Below are 18151 nucleotides of genomic sequence, written 5' to 3' on the forward strand. Positions count from 1 at the left end.
CCTATGCACATGGGCAGGCACTGCTTTATGTTTTCATTTTCTGCAGTTACCCCTATGCACATGGGCAGGCACTGCTTTATATTTTCATTGCCATTGTACTTGTTGCCCTTCATTTTGATAAAGGCATCACAGTGATTTCCAATGAGATGCATCAGTATCCAAGCTCAGATGGGCTAGTCCCAGGCCTCATGACTGGTGATTTACCCAAATGCATCTGTATTTGTCTCCAGTTCTTCCTCCTGAGTTAGTGGCTTCAGGGTTGCTACAGCTCAATGTGTATCCATGGGTTTGGCTATCACTGCCATGCTCACAGCAGCAGCAGCTGTAGTTTGATAAAGCTATTCCCCATAGTCATTTTGGAAGTCACAGGAGTAGAAGATCTCCTTCTGGACTATCATTCATCACAGGCTCCTTAATTACATCACAAACACATAAGCTATTCTATCTTTGGACTTCTGAAGGTAACAGAGCTAGATTCACTATTAGCATCATTGCTTGCTGCCATATACAGTCACCCTCAGTACTACAGACCACCCAAAAAGAGCAAAGAAGAAAAAATACCCATTTCATTTGGTAAATTAATTCTACATTGCAGCAATAGGTAAGCTCTTCAGAAAGCGAAAACTGAAGCGAATATTCAGTGCTTCAACCATTGTACAATATAATGAGATTGACACTTTGAATTATTTACAAAAATAGCAGCAATGATATGAAAATAAATTTGCAGGCTAACTTTGCCCAAAGTAAAATAAGAGTCTTACAGTCTTCTTAGAGTAAAAAAGTCCTTACAGCACTCACACAAGTTAAAAAGTCTGTTTTTTCCACCCTAGTCACTCTGTGGTCTTCTGTGCTGCAGACATAACTTTTGTAGTCTCTAATTAAAAAAAATACATTATTTTTGCTGCTAAATAAAATCAGTATTAAAACATGGTGTCTATTCACTGGTCAGATAAAGATCACCAGGACACGTCCCTCATTAGCTGATCCTCTTCAATCAACTCCTGCCGGAGCTGAATCTCTGAACTTCAACCAGTTGTTCATGAACTCTTCCAGACTTCTCGTAAATCTTTCTCTGCCTTATCTGGCTTTCTGATTTGGGCTTAGCAGCACCTCCTTTAAATGACCTGATGTTGTGCTTATGCCTATTTTAGACACAAAGTATTCTGCCTTTAAAAGGTAAAGCACAGCACTCAATGCTTTTAGACAATGGCAATAACAGCTCTGATATAACATCATGCACAAAAAAAAAAATCACAATTTTTTCACTCTTTTTCAGTGGTAACCATAACCCACCACTCCATGTTACAATATATCTGTCTATAGAAAAATAACTATTCTTTATATAATTTTGCTTGATCTGTGCTCAATCACTGGATCAACAAACCCATTATATCAAACGTTGTTTCTTTGAGTGACTGCTGCACAAACGGCATGACTTTTCCGCTCCAGATAGGAATCATATTAAAGCCCGTCATGGTGTTTTATTGAGACAGTGTATATATATTAGAATAGACGTTTCTTTGTTCAATGATATGGCAAGTGGATGAATGCAAGCAGTATCACACATACACCTTCATCATCATCATCAATCCCTTTTTTTCCCATACTGGGTGTCATGTCAACTGTTGCCATCTCTCTCAATTCAATGCCAGTTTCCTTCCTTCTTCAACATCATCATCATCATCATCATCAGCCCCCTTTTTCCCATTTTCTACATGGGGTCGGTGTATTGTGTTAACTGTCGCCAACTCTCTCGATTCAGTGACACACTCCTGCCCTCTTCAACACTCACGCCTGACTGTTGCATATCTTCTTTCACACAATCCATCCACCTCTTTGCTGGACATCCTTGTTTTCTCTTACCTTCTTCTTGTCTGTCTCAAATCTTCTTCAACAGATTGTCTTCTGCTTTTCGGCAGATGTGTCCAAACCACTGTAATCTGCTCTCTTTGATATTTTCTGCAATTGGAGCTACTTTGGCTTCTGCTCTTATGTCCTCATTTCTTTGTCTGTCCCACAGTGTGCATCCTACCACTATTCTCAGGCACTTCATTTCCATCACCTCAAACCTTTTCATCTGCTCTGCCTTTACTGCCCAGGTTTCTGTACCATACAGTAGTACTGGTTGCACTACTGTCTTGTATACCTTACTTTTCAGCTTCTCTGGCATTCTTCTGTCATAGACTACACTTGAGACTTTATGCCAGTTGGCTGAAGCCCCTCTGATTCTAGCTTTGACCTCTTTATTCAGACTTCCCTTCTCCTCAACCACCCCTCCCAGATACTTGAAGCTATTTACCTGTTCTACTATCTTCCCTTCTATCTCAATTCTCAGCTTCTTCTGATTTCTCCAATTTGCTGCCATTACCACTGTCTTATCTGTGCTTAGTTTCCTCCCATGTGCCTTCAATTTTGCATTCCATTCCCCTATCCTTTGCTGAAGTTCTTGCTCAGACTCTGCCTGTAATGCCAAATTATCTGCATAGAGAAACTTTGCTGATCTGTCCCCTCTGACCTGTTTGCTAATGTAGTCCATCACCAGTATGAACAGCAGTGGGCTCAGAGCTGAACCTTGGTGTATACCCATTTCCACTGGGAGCCACTCTGTGAGGCTGAGCACTGTTCATACTTGAGCCATTGGGTCCTTGTACATATCTTGCACTAATTCTACCAATGTTTCTAGAACATTAAACCACCACAGTACCACCTAGGTCAGCTTTCTTGGGACCATGTCATATGCTTTACCCAAGTCTAGGAATGCCCAGTTGGACCCTTTCCTCATCTTTAGTTTCTTCACAACTATCTGTCACACTGCAAACATAGGGTCAGTTGTGCTGCATCCTGATCTGAATCCAAACTGAATCTGAACTGCTCATCTCCCATCTTACATTCTACTACTCTGCATATCCATTTATCAATCACCCTCTCCAGAACTTTCATGCATTGTGATACGAGTTTGATGTTTCTGTACTGCACACAGATGTGGATGTCTGCTTTATTTTTGTACACTGGCATGAGTATGCTTATTTCCAATCATCTGCAATATGCCTTTCTCTCCCACTGCTATTAGTACCCTCAGGAGCTATTCCTCTCCTAGCTCACCCACCATCTTTATCATATCTGCTGTGACCTGATCTGAGCCTGCTGCTTTCCCTGACTTCATTTTCCTTAGTGCTATTGTTACTTCTTCCGGGGTGGGCTCCTCTTGTTCATTGTAGGCTCCTTTCCTTCTTCAACAGTCATGCCTCACACACAATCCATCCGTCTCTTTGCTGGATGCCCTTCTTTCCTCATGCCTTCCTCTTCTCTGTCTCAAATCTTCACCAGATAGCCTTCTACTTTTCTGAACATGTGCTTGAACCACCATAATATGTTCTCGTTAACCTTCTCTGTGATTGGAGCTAGTTAGGCTTCTGCACTGATATCTTTATTTCTTCATCTGTTCCACAGCCTGCATCCTACAATCCATCTCAGGTACTTCATCTCTATCACCTTTAGCTTTATCGACTGTTCTATCTTTACTGCCCAAGTTTCTGTACCACACAGTAGTACTGGTTACACCACTGTTTTGTACACCTTACTTTTCAGCTTCTTTGGCATACTTCTGTCATATACTACACTGGACAAACTGTGCCAGTTATTTGCAGCTTCTCTGATTCGAGCTTTTTGGTTGCAGCCCCTTTGACTTTGGCTTTGACCTTCTCATTCAGACCCCTTTCAGATACTTGAAGCTGTTAACCTTTTCCACTATTTTCCCTTCTATCTCAATTTTCATCTTCTTCTTCTTATTTCCCTCATTTGCTGCCATCAAAACTGTCTTATCTGTACTTAGTTATCCCACATAACTTCAGTTTTGTATTCCATTCCCATATCCTTTGCTGAAGTTCTTTTTCAGTCTGCTTGTAATGCAGCATTGTCTACATAGAGCAACTTTGTTAATCTGTCCTCTCCAACCTATTTGTTAATGTATTCCATCACCAGTATGAACAACAGTGAGCTCATATCTGAACCATGATGCACACCCACTTGCACTGGGAACCCCTCTGCGAGACTGAACACTGTCCTTACTTGAGTCATTGGGTCCTTATAAATAGCCTGCACTAATTCACTCAATGCTTCTGGGACTTCAACCCAGTGCGGGACTGCACAAATCAACTTTTTTGGCAACGTGTCAATTCCTTTCTCCAAGTCTAAAAATGTTCAGTTGCAGTCTTTCCTCATCTCTAACTTCTTCTCAATTACATTTCTGACAGCAAACATTAGGTCAGTTGTGCTGCATCCTGATCTGAATCTGAACTGCTCATCTCCCATCTTACTTGCCCCTACTCTGTATATATGTTTATCAATTCTCCTCTCCAGAACTTTCATGCAGTGTGATTGGAGTTTGGTATCTCTGTACTGCCCACGGTTTTAAATGTCCCCTTTGTTCTTGAACACTGGCACTAGTATACTTACTCTCCAATCACTTGGGATATATCCCTTTCTCTCTGTACTGCTATGAATAACCTCAGGACCAATTTTCCCCCTATCTCACCCAGCATCTTGATCATATCTGCTGTGTCTGGGGCAGTACAACTTCTGTGGGGTTTTCTGACTTTGATGTCTTGTGGGCTGCTCAACAGGTTGTGCTTATGAAAGATGTCTGACTATATTCTTTATCATTCTGTCTTTTCCTTGAAACCTGATAGAGTTTGTTTGTGCTATGTACCAAGTCATTTTCTAGATGCTGGTAGAAAGTCTCTGATGGTTTGTTCTTTCCTATTGCAACTCATCTCTTAACCTCTTTTGTTAGCCAATCAGTATTCCTTCTTAGCCTGCTCTGTCTTTTCTATCTCCCACATTTTCCTTCATTCCTTTTTTCTTTTGATGACTTTGTGGACTTCTGCATTCCACCACCACCAGCTTCCCTTATGTACCTTATTTCTATGTCTGGCTCAGCCGCATATCTGCTCTATAATCTTCATACATGCCATTTTGAGAAGCTGCCATTCTTCTCCAACTTTACCCATTTCCTCATCTTTTTGAGGTGCTAGAGCCATGAACAATTCCTTGTACTTTTGTCCTCTCTCTCCAATCAACCTCAGGTCTTCAGGCTAGTCTCTGTTGACATTAGAGCCTTTTCTAACCATTACTTGCAGCCAATGTGATAATCAGTGGTTTATGCTTTGGGCTGACTGTTTCACTGGGGATGACTGATTTTACCCCAGTGCCCTTTCCTTACCAGGACAAAAGTCTACCTGAGCTACATATTGGCCACTCTTGTATGTGATCTTATGAGTGTCTCTCTTTCTAAATCATACATTGGCCATGACCATTTGCCAGACAAAAGTCTAGAATGGCTTCTCCTTCTTTATTCCTGTTGCCCCATCCATGTGGACTCAGGCAGTCCTCATATCCTGTTCTGTCTGCCTGATATGTATGTTCAGATCGCCCATTATCAACACCCATTCATGCTGTCCTGCTTTGTCTAGTAGGTCCAGCAACTGCTGTCTGAATGCACATTTTTCCTCACTATCACAACCCTGCTGTGGGGCATAACCTCAAATTATTAATAGCGCCCTATTCTTACACTGGATTCTGATTGCCATGAGTCTGTGACTAATTGCTGAACACCTCATTATAGCCGCTGCCACCATTTGCTACCCTGTATCTATCCTTCTTATAGATCCATTACAGAAAGCTACACTTCAGCCCTGTGGAAAGCTTCTTTCATAATCCCATTACACAAAGGTGGTACATCCACAGAGCTGTCAAGCTATTGTCCTGTAACCATCATTTCTCCCCTCTCCAAAGTACTTGAGAAATGTATACATCTGCAACTCATAGCCTTTCTTATTGATAACCAATTACTTTCTCCTGTCCAACATGGCTTTTGACTCCACCACAGCACCAAAACTGCCCTACTACATTGCATAGAGCTTATTAATCAAAGTAAAAACTCAGGTAATTTTGTCTCCTTTTCCTGGACTTGTCAAAAACCTTCGACATGGTCTCACATCAACCTCTCCTCCAAAGACTATATCTCCCTCAAATAACTGGTTTACCAACTACCTAAACAATCACACCCAGTCTGTAAAATGGAATGACTTTCACTCTGCATTCTTTCCCCTCACTGCAGGAGGCACCAAGTCTCCATATTTAGGTCAATGCTTTTCAATATCTTCATTAATGGCATGCATAAAGAATCAAAACTTACCACCATAACAGAATATGCTTATGACTCAACCTTAGTTTGCTCAGGCCCAAATTTTTCCACCTTAAAAGCTATGATACAGGAAACTTTTACCCCTATAGTATACTGGTTAAATGAATCTCAATTGCTCTTAAACCCCAATAAAACCAAGCTAATCATAGGCATTCCTAAAAATATAAATCAAAACAGCAATGACCTTAATACCATCTCTTCAAACAATGCAAAAACTGAAAATGTCATACTCTCAAATTTACTAGGAGTTATCACTGATAAGTTAAAATTTGATCTGCATATTGCCACTGCAGTCAAAAAGACGCACTGCAAACTTGGCACCCTTTACAGAGTAAAGTACCTGTCAAGTGATCTTAGTAAAGAAATAGCTGTCACCTCCCTCTCCTTCCTACCCTGCTGTATGTCTCAGCAACATTCAGAAATCGCAGCTCTTCCACCAAACACAAACTAGAAAGCACCTACAACAAAATTAGCAAATTTACCTACAATCTCCCAAACTGCTACCAACACTGCACAGTGCTCAAAACCCTCAAATGGTTTGAACTTCCTCAACACATCACCCTCTCCCAGCTACCCCTTACACAAAATACTTCATCATCCTCTTAAAACAAACTCAATGTCAAATCATTCCAATAGCATGGCCCAGATATAACCTTAAGATCCTCAGAACTTAAACTAACTTTTTCTAATAAATCTGATAATTATTAAAGTGACTTGCTATTTTCTGTCACCATCTTCAAGCATGGAACAAACTTCCAAGCCCCATCAGACTTTTAAATAACCTGCAACAATTCAAATCTGCTCTAAAATATCACCTGGCAGCTAATAAAGTATGCAACTGTACCACACCTACAGTCTGAAGTATACAATCCTAACTCTGTCAATGTATAGTATTTTTGCTACAACTCACACTATCTTGAAAATGGTTTACTATTGTTTATTCGAACGGAAAAACATTTTCCATTCAAATAAATGAATGGTAATACCAAAAGTGAAAAAACCTACCGTTCACAATGTCGAACCAAATGCTCGATGCATTTGACTCAGCATTGTTGCTGAAACCACCACGTGATAGCCATATAGGAGTTGATGTAAATCAAATTCCTATACAGCTATCACGTTTTTGCAGGGGGGGGCAAGCCACCCTGCACCCCCCATGTGGGAGGGCTGCGCACCCACACCCCCCCACTTATATATTCTAACTCTGAGATCGCACTACAGTGGAGATGTGGATGAATTTCCACTCCCCACTGTACCGCGAGCTCCGTGCAGATAGTCAATTTACACTTATGCGAATGCAGTTGTGCATTCGCATAAGTGTAGTCGACTATCTGGTGCAAAACTGTTTGTGCGTTCGACATTCTGTTTTTCGGCACATTGCAGCCGATAGAATGTCATTCGCATAAACAATAGTAAACCCTTGAAAACATATATTTCCTTAATCTGATATGCTTTGTAAATAATATTTGTTGACCATTTTCTTTGAAATACTTCGTAAATAAATTTTGTTTTCTTTGAATTGTCAAATATGCATTTTTATGTTTATTTTGGAGCTTTTCTCCCCGGGCCTGGGTATTTCAGTTCACAGATAGACTTTTTCAGTAAACAAAATCAAATAAATAAATAAATAATTCTGATGACATTCCTCACTGCCTTCCAAAGTCAGTCCGTCACTACAGTTCCCTCATCATTTTCTAGTCTGTCCACTTCCTGAATAGTGACTCTAGATCCCAAACCAAGTGGCTCTGGGGCACAGCCCTTCTATCTTCTTTCCCTGGATACAAAGGATGTCCAGCCTGCTTCTTACCATCATGCCATCCACCTCCAAGCTGTGTCCTTTGACTGAAACTACATTACGTGTAAGAAGTCTTAGTTCATGTTTGGCAGGTTGATTGCTTTTATATATAGTTTTCAACCAACAGAGCTGTTGTAGGCAACCCAAGCTGGGCAACTGGACAGCTTATTGACTCAGGGCTGTTGGACTTTATGGCTAGCACATACTTGCCTTTAAAGGCACATACACACCTCCCACTGTTAGCATGAGTCCATGGTGTAGGTCATAGGAGGCCGGGTCCTCACCTATCTGGTGACATTAGTCAACATGACCGAATCACCTACCGACATTTTTACACCATGGAGTGGTAGCCTCAGTTCTCAGTCTGCGATCCATTTCTTCCTATCTTGAAGATACTGCCCACAAGAGTTGGTACCTAAAGTGGTTGTTCTCTACAACTCTTTCCCCTTTAGGAATCCTGAGAGTTTGTACTGCTGACCACAACTGTATTCTGGAGGTGGAAACACTCAGCATGACTTTGGGATGTGGCAGACACCCCTCAGAGACACAGGGAGAACATGCAAACTCCACATAGGTATTGCACATGCAAACAGTCAGTCACATACACACAACACACACACACACACACACACACACACACACACACACACACACACACACACACACACACACACACACACACACACACACACACACACACATTTATACATATGTCTATATATCTGTATCTGAATTATATCTATATCTATATTTATCTCTCTCTCTCTCTCTCTCTATATATATATATATATATATATATATGGATTCATATCACTTCACTGAAAGACCATTTCACTGACACCCATTTCAGTGAGACCAAATCACCTAAAGTTCATTTCACTGAAAGTTCATTTTACCTAAAACTCATTTCACTGACAAGTAGTACTCTAAGGCAAGTCAAAAGTATATGTCCTTTTCCCCACTGTAATGCAATCCTGGTGTTAGTATATATAGTTGGGGGGCACAGCCCCACACATTGGGGAGTGTAGGGGGTGTAGGCCCCCCACTTAATTTGGTTTTCTGTTGACTGGTTTTGTTTTACATTATTTGGTAAAACCCACCTAGGTGGGGGGGCTATGCCCCCCACACCCCTAACTATATATATATATATATATATATATATATATATATATATATATATATGTGTGTGTGTGTGTGTACCAAAACCAGGATTGCACTACACTGGGGAAAAGGACATATACCTTTGACTTGCCTTAGAGTACTATTGTCAGTAAAATGAGTGTTAGGTGAAATGAGTTTTAGGTGATTTGGTCAGAGTGAAATGGGTGTCAATGAAATATAGGATTGCCCTTCATGTTAGTGACATAAACTGCAAAAGAACTCATAGTGCTTTGCGTAAGCAGCAGTTAGATCATAGAGGTGCACATTTTATTTTTGTAGGGATAGATAAGGTGTTGGGTGACAACATAACTACAACAAAGAAACATAAAATATTAGATTCAAAAGAGAAGATGTGGATATTGAAATTGGGAGCTCTTTATAAACCAGGGTTAAATGAAAATCTTTAACATACATTGTTCCTAATTAGCTATTTGTGTCTTGTGTGTGCTTTTTAGATAGTTAAGTTTTTATTGTTTTTTTTTTTTTTCAATAATGGGCTTAGTACATTAGCTTAGTTAGTCTCTCTAAATAGAGGTGCATGTTTACATAGATTTTTATTGTAAGATGGTCTGTCACTTTAAATAAGTTTGAAAAAATGTATATGAATGTGTTGCAAGTGGATCCGGGCATTTGAACACTGAGGACACCTATTGGGTGAAACCGGTTTGTTTGTTGTGGAGTCGTGGCAGTCCGAAGCCACTGTAATGAAGGATTAATAAATCAGATAAAGAAACATGGGTCGAACCTTATTGTGCTCAAATACAACCATTTATAACACAGTAAACTAGTGCTGGGTTCTGTTGTGGAGTATATATATATATATATATATATATATATATATATATATATATATATATATATATATAAATATATGTGTGTGTGTGTGTGTGTGTGTGTGTGTGTGTGTATGGTTTCACTTCATAAACATGAATTGCTGAAATACTGAATTTCAGAAATCCGTGTCCATGAAGTCGAAATTTCAAAATAATGAAAGTGCATAAGCACGAATAGGACTATGTCGAATTTGCACTTATCATCATCATCATCTTCTTCTTTCGGCTGTCGCCACAGCAGATTACCTGTTTCCATTTCTTCCTGTCCTCTGTATCTTGCTCTGTCACACCAACCACCTGCATGTCCTCTCTCACCACATCCATAAACCTTATCTTAGGCCTTCCTCTTTTCCTATTACCTGGTAGCTTCATCCTTAGCATCGTTTTCCCAATATACTCAGCATCCCTCCTCAGCACATGTCCAAACCAATGTAATCGTACCTCTCTGGCTTTGTCTCCAAACCTTCCAACATGGGCTGACCCTCTAATATACTTATTCCTAATCATGTCCACCCTCGTCACACCCAGTGCAAATCTTAACATCTTTAATTCTTCCACATCCAGCTCAAACTCCTGCCTTTTTGTCAATGCCACTGTCTCCAACCCATATAACATAGCTGGTCTCACTACCCTCTTGTAGACCTTCCCTTTCACTCTTACAGGTACTCGTCTGTCACAAATCACTCCTGACACTCTTCTCCACCCACTCCATCCTGCCTGTACTCTCTTCTTCCCCTCTCTTCCACACACACCGTTACTCTGAACTAGTGACCCCAAGTATTTAAACTCATCCACCTTCACCACCTGTACTCCTTGCATCCTCACCATTCCTCTATCCATGTACGTTATGTTGCGGAAGTGTTTGGCTGGGATGGTGTCTGCTGTTTAAGGTGAGTGAGCGTGTGTGAGTATTTTTCTAACTTGTAAGAGTGGGTTAGGTTAGGGAGGTGGAGGTATGATTGTGTGTGTTGGCTGTGTGTGATTATTTTCTTCTTTACTGTTTGTGTGATCTCGGAGTTAGTATATATAAGTAGGGGGGTGTGGGCTTGCCCCCCTGCATTTGTGTAGTGTAGGTGCGTGTCTATGTAGTGTTTTGTTGTATTTAATTGTTTTGTGGTGTGGGTGTTATGGTTTGTGTGTTTTGTGCTGTATTGTGTATGTTTGATGTTTTGGTTTCGTAACTGTGTAGTGTCAGTGTTGTGATGGTTTCGGCTTTATACTGTTGAAATGCTGAAATTCGATATTTCAGCATTTCGGTAATATGAAGTAAAACCATGTATATATACACATACATATATATATATATATATATATATATATATATATATAAATATATATATATATATATATATATATATATATATATATATATATATATATATATATATATATATATATAGATATATATATATGGTCTACTTCAAAACATTGAAAACTCATAAATTCTAATTTCAAAACAGCAAGACCATAACAGCAAAAATTCAAAACATCTAAAACTCATAACATCGAATCTCACAACATCGAAAACTACAAAGCAAATATAAATAACATTCCTCCACCTATAACATCACTAAATGAAAAAAACACATTTTTTGCTACGTTTCTGCAGGGGGCAGGCCCCCTTCACCCTGCAAGTGGGTGTTTCTGCCCCCCCACACCCCCCTTGAATTAAATATACCAACTCCGAGATCACACTACAGTCGGAAAAAGTTAATTTCCTAACCACACTGTATCTCGATCACCATAAAGAATGTACACATAATGCCTAAATCACTTACCTGTATGGCCTAAAAATACGTACAGAGTGGCATAATAAACACTATATACAGATTAACAGAATAAAGTATAACATTGACATGTCTGATGACGCACTACTCAATTTTATACATTTTTAATGTTGTGAAATTCGATGTTATGAGTTTTACATGTTTTGAATTTTCGATCTTATGGTCTAGCTGTTTTGAAATTAGATGTTATGAGTTTTTGACATTTTGAAGTGAAACATTCTATATTATATATATACACACACACATACACACACATACACACACACACACACACACACACACACACACACACGCATACAATCTACAAGAAAAACCTAGCCAAGCTAGAGTTTTCACTGTATGATAACTTGGCCCATGGGGTATATGCAAATGACCCTTTAAGGACATCAAGTGTTTCAGCTATATAACTTCTGAATGTCCATGACTTTTTCCTTTTTCCTATTTAAGTCTTTATGGACAGATTCAGGCCAACAAAGCCAAATGCCACTAGCTGTGGACATGCACAGTTTGGCTTTCTTATGACCTTGTCAGTACTTATGCTGTGCAGATGAGGTAATAAGAAGGCCATAACAAGCATGTCCACTGCTGGTAGAGTTTGGCTTTGTTGTTGTTTTTACTTTTTACTAATTGGTTTGTCTGTGTGACCTTTTTACTTTTTGTTTTTATATATATATATATATATATATATATATATATATATATATATATATATATATATATATATTAATTACAAGAACGAAAGTTCACAACTTCAAACTTGTAATAGGAAGCCTCACTTACGCGAAAGTTCACTTTAATGAAAGTGAACTTCTGCGAAAGCGCACTTCACCGAAAGTACCGCAGCACAGTTGAGGACATAAAAAAACAAGCTATGTCCTCCACTATGGTGCAATACACGACCTTAGTTAGGCATGGGTTAGGCAAGGGATAGTTAGTAAAGCTATCCCCTTACCCTAACCCATGCCCTAACCCTAAGGTTCGTGACTATTGCACCACAGTGGAGGGCATTGCTATGTCCTTCACTGCGCTGCAGTCATCATGTACCTTAGGGTTAGGGCATGGGTCATGGTAAGGGGATAGCCCTATGGGCTATTCCCTTACCCTGACCTGTACCCTAACCCTAAGGTCCATGAGTACTGCACATAAGTTCAGTTTAATGCCCGTTCATTGTACTGAACTTCACGTAAGTGCACTTTCGATTAAGTGCACTTTCGCTGCAGTGTGCATTCTATACACTATTTCGAAGTAGTCAACCTTCGATCTAGTGTATGGAAACCATATATATATATATATATATATATATATATATATGTGTGTGTGTGTGTGTGTGTGTGTGTGTGCGTAAAGATCAAAGCTACCAAAGAGAAGGCAAGAAAGAAATTTATAGGTACCCTAAAATAATTGAAAGGAGATGACATTAATTTAAGTACAGATGCCTTCCTATGCTATACCTAAAACTGAATAAAATGATTTCTCCAGGTGTTACTCTGCTTTGGAGACCAGATACAATAGAAGTGCCTAAACAATATATGTATGAATACTGCTATGAAGTCTAAGAGACCTTCTCTTCATCATAAAGACCCCTTGAATCACCTCAGTGCAATCCACAATAGAAACTTGTGAAGACAAATAGAACATTTAAATGTCTTTTCACTACACTGTAGTGCCAAGCTCAGAAAGCTGTAATACACTATAATGCACAAGTGTGACAGACTGGGGTATCTTCCACGTAGGAAGAATAACCCAGAGTGTGTTTGAACTCCCAGGAGAGCTTGCTTTGATATTGTTAATGTTAATGTTTAACAGCTTAATTTTGTCCATCCACTGGTAATCTCAAAATTGTGACTACATATGTTAGTCGAGTTTTGCTGATGTGTGGTCAGACCTGAACACCATAATGACTTCAGCATACAAGATTTCAAACATTTATGGGTCATCTACACTAAGGAAGTTTGTAAATAGTCAGAATAGCCAGAAGAGACAGTAGATCTTCATAACACATGAGGTGAGTATGATGGGTTTTGAAGAAAATGAGCCATACTGCTGAGTATGAAGCCATACTCAGGGAAATTCATTCAGGAGCAGACAGGGATTAAATCAAAGGTCTTCCTTATACTACTGAACAATGACCCTGTAAGATTCCCAAGGTTCATATTTCTTATAAATGGGCCTGTAACCGACAACACATTAATGTCTCTCCTGCTTATGGATGAATCCATTTTGATAAACACACAGATATGCAAAATTACTAACAGACTACTACATATGAAGCAACCATTGAGTCCTTTGCAATAACCAGGCATAACAGCAGTGGAATTAGTTATCATGGGTGACAACAAAGAGAAGGAAGTGGGAAAAGAAAGGCAATACTTTTGGCATGTTTCCAGGAATCAACATGACTCAGAATGGTTTAAAATGTATGAAGAAGAGTACAGAAAAAGGGGTCATTAGCCCCATAAAATTTAGATTATAGCTCATTTGTCTAAGACCTACACTGATAAAAAATTATTTTAACAGCTTAGTGATGACGCTGATGGATGACTTTATACATTTTGCAGGGGCTGAAATATTTCCATTTTCTGGATGATGTACTAGTGGTATGGAGTGGGCCTGTTGAAAGTATAGTAAAGTTTATTAATTATATTGAATCCACCGCTAAATTTTTGAAATTCACATACCATGTGCAGGAGATGGAAGTTGTAACTCTAGATGTTAAGATATACAAAGATAATATTAATCAGAGGTTAGGGTCTAGAGTATTCAGGAAAAAGCATTTTTCAAACACATATTTACACTATGAGAGTAATCATCCACAGCAATTAAAGAAGAACATTAAAAAAGGACAGATGGTTCGTGCGGCACACATGACATCTAAGAGAGAGGATTTTGTTGAAAATTTTTAATTTATAAACAGGTTATTTGAAAACAGGAAGTATCCCATTGAATTAGTGCACTCTATTAAAAATGAGATTATGGATGGGTGGGGTACAAAGTATTTTCCCTTGTTAAATCATTTTCATCAAGAAGGCACTAGTGAATGTGATGCTAGTAGGAGCATTGTAGAAGTTAATGAAGTTCAACAAGGTAAGAATGATGGGCAGGATGGTCACTATTTTGTGATGAGGTATAATCAAGATACTAATAATACAAGGAAAATTATACAAAAGTATTGGAATATATTTAAAATTATGCCCAGTAATTTAAAAGTATTTCATGTACTCTTGAAATTTAGTTATAGGAGGGGAGCAAATTTGAAAAATGCATTTGAGAAAGGAGTTGGACAATTTAATAATAATAAGGTGGGGGCAAGGAAAAAACTTGGAACTTATGCCTGTGGACATTGCCCTCAGTGTATGTGAGTGGCAAACCAGAGTGAATTATGCATACCCAGTTTAAATGTTGTGACTTTCGGCTTTTCCCGGTTAGGGGTCGCCACAGCAGAACTTTGGTCCGCTAATGATTGGCAGTTGATTTTTACGTACCGAGTTGCCATAAATAATAACAATATGACAGCGAAAGGTTATTACACTTGTCAGACTAGAGGGGTGATTTATCTGGCATATTGCCTAAAATGTTTGTCTTACTACCTTGGTAAGACGGAACGTAATTTGAAACATAGAATGTATGAGCATGGTTACGACACTGGTAAGAGGAAGGATACCAATGCACTTTATAGACATACAGCAGGGTGTGATCAAGCTGCATTTAAATTTTTGGTAATCAAACAGGTTAGACCCTAGGACCAGGGTGGTGATTGGGAAACACTGTTAGAATTTCGTGAGTTAATCTGGCAATTGCAGTTGGATACTTGCACCAGGCCAGGTCTGAATGATCACTTATCTATTTTACCAGCTTTAAAAATGAGGACAAAGATATAACAAAATAATTAGAATGAATTGTTTGTTTGTTGTTATGTCTCTTATACAAAGAGAGATGTTTTGTGTGTATATACCTGTATATAATTACATACAATTTTAAGTGAAAATAGTAATTTATATCAATTTATATTAGTTTATATATTACAATAGGTTTCATATTGGTGTGGGTATAAAGAAGAAACAACATTTAGGGGTTGATTTTATGAAAGAATTCTTTAAAAGAAGTTGGCGGGTGTATATTTTAATTAAGTATATATCATGGTGTAATTATCAGTTAAGACTGTGGACCAATGGGGTTTAGCATGGATTGTAATAAAAGGGAAGTGGTTTTATGTAAAGTTATTCTGAAGAAGTTTCATGTTTCTGAAACAAAAGCACTAAATCTGTGGCAATTGTGATAATAAATCATTTTTTTATACTTTTGGAGTGCTCACTGTGTGCAAAGGATGGATCTTTATTGACCGAGTGACTGCCAGTTGCTGTTTCGTTCCCAGTTTCATTGGTAAGATTCATCGGCCGATGAGGATGATGGCAGAAGCATGAAAGTGTCCACTGATGCATAGTCGGTTATGCTGATATTTGTGTATCTGGTGCCAGGGAAGTATAAACTGATGGGAGTCTCCCTGGGCACAGTATTATGTTCCAGAACTTGTAAAGGTTACAAATTTGAACAGTTTGACACCAAAGAAGAAAGGATATTTGCAGGTTTTGACTTCCTTTTCATGTTTGTTACACAGATTGAGGTTTTCCAGCTAGCTATTGTGTTTGCAGAAAGCCTAGACTTTACATTGCATAAAGGCTTTTTTGATGCATCAGATGTGGATATTAACATTTAAATGAATTTCCTCTCACACATGTTATTGGCATGTTAGCATCATCATAAAACAGCTTACTGAATGATCGTGCATGAGTTTCACTGTGCAAGGATATCTAACTGTTAGTGGGGTGACTGTATCCGATTTTATATGTAATGACCAGGGTAGTTCATATTGTTAAGGGCAAGAAGCCACCGCAGCCTGATATTCAAATCCATCCTGAAATCTCATAGCATCAAACAAGATGCTTCAGCACTAATATGAAGGTAATATTCAGAAGAAAAACAACCTTGTCATTTCTGTTGGTCATGACACCCAGATGGCAACAGTACCAACCAAATTGTGGCTAACAGTTAAGCAGTTGGCATGCAGCCAATTTAGATCCAGCCTAGAATGACAATGATAACAAGGTTGTAGAATATATTACAGAATAAGTAGGGCGCAGGACATCACTGCACTTTATGGATCTTGGGTAGAATATATTACAGAATAAGTAGAGCGCAGGACATCACTGCACTTTATGGATGTTGCGTATAATATATTACAGAATAAGTAGGGCACAGGACATGCACTTTATGGATGTTAGGTAGAATATATTACAGAATAAGTAGAGCGCAGGACATCACTGCACTTTATGGATGTTGGGTAGAATATATTACAGAATAAGTAGAGCACAGGACATCATTGCACTTTATGAATGTTGTGTAAAATATATTAAAGAATACGTAGGACAGAGGACATCATTGCACTTTATGGATGTTGGGTAGAATATATTACAGAATAAGTAGGGCACAGGACATCATTGCACTTTATGGATGTTGGGTAGAATATATTAGAGAATAAGTAGGGTGCAGGACATCACTGCGCTTTTTGGATGTTGTGTAGAATATATTACAGAATAAGTAGAGCACAGGACATCATTGCACTTTATGGATGTTGGGTAAAATATATTATAGAATAAGCAGGACAGAGGACATCATTGCACTTTATGGATGTTGGGTAGAATATATTACAGAATAAGTAGGCTGCAGGACATCACTGCACTTTATGGATGTTGGGTAGAATATAATACAGAATAAGTAGGGCACAGGACATCATTGCACTTAATGGATGTTGGGTAGAATATATTACAGAATAAGTAGGGCACATGACATCATTGCACTTTATGGATGTTGGGTAGAATATATTACAGAACAAATAGAGCATATGACATTATTGCACTTTATAGATGTTGGGTAGAATATATTACAGAATACGTAGGTCACAGGACATCATTGCACTTTATGGATGTTGGGTAGAATATATTACAGAATAAGTAGAGCGCAGGACATCACTGCACTTTATGGATGTTGCGTATAATATATTACAGAATAAGTAGAGCGCAGGACATCACTGCCCTTTATGGATGTTGCGTATAATATATTACAGAATAAGTAGGGCACAGGACATGCACTTTATGGATGTTAGGTAGAATATATTACAGAATAAGTAGAGCGCAGGACATCACTGCACTTTATGGATGTTGGGTAGAATATATTACAGAATAAGTAGAGCACAGGACATCATTGCACTTTATGAATGTTGTGTAAAATATATTATAGAATACGTAGGACAGAGGACATCATTGCACTTTATGGATGTTGGGTAGAATATATTACAGAATAAGTAGGGCACAGG

This window comes from Protopterus annectens, chromosome 2.part1 (assembly GCF_019279795.1).
Source record: "Protopterus annectens isolate FY-2018-M chromosome 2.part1, PAN1.0, whole genome shotgun sequence".
Taxonomy (NCBI): domain Eukaryota; kingdom Metazoa; phylum Chordata; order Ceratodontiformes; family Protopteridae; genus Protopterus; species Protopterus annectens.